At 45.1% G+C, this 4,083-nt stretch overlaps 1 pseudogene; it reads left to right on the forward strand.

The window, feature by feature from the left end:
* Positions 1-2,525: 2,525 nt before the first annotated feature.
* On the forward strand, positions 2,526-3,098 carry LOC125403153 (proteasome subunit beta type-3 pseudogene; annotated as a pseudogene).
* The last annotated feature ends 985 nt before the right edge of the window (positions 3,099-4,083 follow it).

Consider the following 4,083-nt stretch of genomic DNA (forward strand, 5'->3'; position numbering starts at 1 on the left):
TGGTGCTCACTGATTTAACAAGTGAGCCCTGGGGATCCTCCTGTCTCTGCCTCCCCAGTGCTGAGATTACCTCTCCCCTGCTTCTGTACTATGCATCTTAGAGACTCACCTTAGTGAAGGAAGTAAAGCTCTTTCGTGTGAGGGACTCTGTGCAGAGACAAAGAGATTTCTATGCTTCCAAGTTTTACCAAATATTACCAGTCTATAATCCTTGTCTTAGTTAGGGTTTCTGTGGCTGAGATGAAACACCATGACCAAAGAGCAAGTTGGAGAGGAAAGGGTTGATTTGACTTATACTTCCATATTGATATATATTGTTGAAGGAAATCAGAACAGGAAGTCAGACAGAACCTGGAGGCAGGAACTGAGGGAGAGGCCATGGAAGAATGCTGCTTACTGGCTTACATGGCCAGTTCACCTTCCTTTTATGAAACCCAGGACCGCTAGCCCAGGGAGGACACTACCCACAATGGGCTGGGCCCTCCCCATCAATTACTAATTTAAAAAATGCTCTACAGCAGGATTATGGAGGCATTTTCTCAACTAAGAGTCCCTTTTTCCAAATAACTTTAGCTTATTGTCAAGTTGACAGAAGACTAGCCAGCACAGCCCTATTGTTCCTCTCACCATTTTGTTCCTTTGATGCTTATGAAGCTTCTGCCGTGTGGTTGGTTTACTGTAGATGGTAGTGATACACTGGTGCGTGGATTGGGTAGAAACCCTGACCCTTATATAACAATTAAGGAAAATGTCTCCACTCAACACATGTTGAGTACGGAGTGTCAGCAAGTCAAGGGAAAAGGGTTTGGAGGGGGAAGTTTGGAGCTGTGGCCAAAAACGTAGGAAAGCCAGGAAAGGCCTTGAGAAGAGGACCCAGGAAGAATTGGGTTGTGGCTGCCTATTGAGAAAGTATGCCGGTCTAGAATCCTTTGGAATCACAACAGAGTCAGGAGACAGTTGTTGAGCTATGGCAGGAAGGAAAAGGAAATCCAGAAGAGACTTGCCTGGGGCTGGTCTCTGTGGAGGTGGATGTCTGCTGGGGCAAAGCCTCTAACGATCGCTGAGAATCTATTTAGGGTTGTGGAGGAAGAAGTCCGGGATGATTCACAGAATGTTGGCTACCATGAGCAAAACTAGTGCTGCCATTTAGCCGAGAGGACAAAGCACATTTCTAATGTAACTTTGATAGATCAGGAAGAGGCTACATCATTTATGCTCAGTACCTGGAAACAAGCTGGGGCCAGAGCAGACATCAGCTGTGGGCTTGCTGTGACTTGAGAATCCTTCGCAGTTTTCTTGGAAGCCAGTATGTCTTAGAGAGGATGCTTGAGATAAACTCATCAGCAGAGTCCACTAGACTTGTTGAACAGTTGGGAAGGTAGGGGAATATGCGATCGATTTCTTAAGAGTTCTCAAATGAATGACTTCACCTTACATAATTGCCTACATTAATGGAATTGGATTCTCGAAAAATGCATTTTCCTAGGAATCAATGCAAAGAGGAGATTGACGGGGCTAGGTAGATTTCTTCTCTGATGCCTGGCTGTTGCATCTTTTATTGTCAGCTAGAACCCCTTGCAACGTGGACTGGTGTGTGCCACTGCAGTAGGATGCTCTGCAGAGTTACCACTGTTGCCATTCACATCTGGTCCCTTGTGGCTTGGGTCATAGCAAATGACTGATAAGTTGTTGGTTGGCTTAAATGCATTTGAATTAACAAAAGAGCTCACTTGAATGTGACCTCAGAACATTAAACAACACTGCTAAGTATTCATTAAGCACTTATTCTGCACTAGGTACCAAAGGTTTAGTAGCGCCAATGGGGAGAACAGTATGGGCAGTATTTCATCATCATTAAGGCAATATTGATTGGGAACCTGCTTCACAAACCCAGCTAGATATTAACGCATGGCACAGCATGCGACCCAGTTCTCACCTTGTGTAGCTCCGTTTCATAGGGATGCTCTCCACAGAGTGCCACTGTTCCATCGAGTGTTCTAAGGTCACAGGAGCATTGAGCTCAGACCTTCCAAAGAATGTGGTTTCCACTTTCTTTCCTTAGACACACGCTAAGAACATTTTCTCCATTTTATAAGTCAATGTCTGAGGGCCAAGCAGGATCAGTAATTTCCCAAGGACACAAAGCTGATTTGTTGGGAAAGTTGTTCTCAGCAGGGTTGCTTTGCCAAGAGAAATTCAGCAATGGCAGAAAATATTTCTTACATTCTCGGCTTGGAAGGTGCCACTGGTATGTAGTGAAGAGGCCAAGGAAGCTGCTGAACAGCTTACAGTGCATAGGACAGCCTTACGACAAAGTTGATCAGCCTAATGCCGGCTGCTTCAAGTGTGCTTGACCCAGAGAGCTTCAGAACTGTGGTTCTCTTTAAGTCATAGGAGAAGGGATGATAAATCTAGAAACATGCATATATTCATATTTCACATTAAAAAAACTCAAACATGGAGAGAAAGCCAGAACCAGTTTACAGGAATGGCAGTGGCAATCAGAGTTCTACTAGAGTACACTCATGTCTATTATGTCCTATAACAGAGGGGCTGTCATGGCCATGAAGGGAAAGAACTGTATGGCCATCGCTGTGGACAGGTGTTTTGGGATCCAGACCCAGATGGTAGAACCACAGACTTCCAGAAGAAGATCTTTCCCATGGGTGACAGACTCTACATAGGCCGCCAATGTCCAGACAGCTGCTCAGCACCTCAAATTCCAACTGAACCTGTATGCGCTGAAGGAAAGTCGGCAGAACAAGTCTTTCACCTTCACGAGCACAGTGGCCAACCTCTTGCTTGAGAAATGGTTTGGCCCCTACTACACGGAGCCTGTCATTGCTGGATTGTACCTGAAGATCTTGAAGCCTTTCATTTCCTCTCTAGACCTCATTGGCTGCCTCATGGTGACTGATGACTTTGTAGTCAGTGGTACCCGCTGAAATCAACATGGATACAGAACACCTATTTGAAACCACTTCCTAAGACATGGGAATGCTGTGGACTTGGATGCTTTCTCGGGCATGAGCATCATTGTCCTCATCATTGAAAAGGACAAGATCCCCACCAGGACACTGAAGGCTCAGATGGACTAACCCTGAGCTCTGGACCCAGTTTCCTTTTGTGGTTTTCCTTTTTAATAACATTACTTTTCCTTAGAAAAACCAAAACCAAACAAAATCAAAACAAAAAACCTGAGCCAGGAGGAGACGCTTCATATTCAAACCATTGTAGGCCACAGGAGGCATGCCTATGACAGTTATGCAGTCCTGGGTTCCTTCCGCTCAATGTGTTTCCTGTCCACCAGGAGATAAGTAGCCTGTCACATGCTCTGACTGCTGTGAGGCTCTGTTTACTGTGCACCTATAATCAAGGTATCAAAGGAGTTTGATATCTCTGACACTGTGAGCTAAAATAAGCCCATCCTCTCTGAATTTGTCCCTGCCAGGTGTTTTGTCAGAATTCTGACTAATGCAGATGCAGTCTCCCAGTCTCTTCAGATTTTTCCACTGTTTGCCATCTGTTTACATCTTCTGGTTAGGTTGGCCATTGTCTTCTTCCTCCACCTGGTTTGCAGTTTCATGAAGACAGAGAACTTTACACACACACACACACACACACACACACACACACACACACACACAAAGATGCTACCATGGCTATGCATTCTGTTCTTCACCTAGGAAGCCATGGAACCCTGTTTAATAAAAAGCTTTCAAAATGGCTCCCATAGGTCCTTGCCTCTCCTATTTGAATCTCTTTCCTTTGAGTGAAGGCTGTGTCTTCATCCCAAATGCCTTGGTCCTGGAAACCTGACTTAGGCCAAAAGAGAATGAGGAAAGCTTGTATACTTAGATATAGATGCAGAAAAGCTGTGGTCAGGTTGCTGGGAGTGCTCTGATGGAACTGTACCAACTCTGCAACAACTTGAAACCTTAGTGTATTTACTCTACACAGCACAAAGGTGTGGGGGTGTGGTTTGCTAGCCTCTGTAGGGGGTTCTCTGTAGGTGAGAAGTCCCAGACTGTAAACATCCTGGAAAAGGAAGCCATAGTGGCTAATCTTTGCACATGCCAGTCA

This window comes from Myodes glareolus, chromosome 3, assembly GCF_982192425.1.
Source record: "Myodes glareolus chromosome 3, mMyoGla1.1, whole genome shotgun sequence".
Taxonomy (NCBI): domain Eukaryota; kingdom Metazoa; phylum Chordata; class Mammalia; order Rodentia; family Cricetidae; genus Myodes; species Myodes glareolus.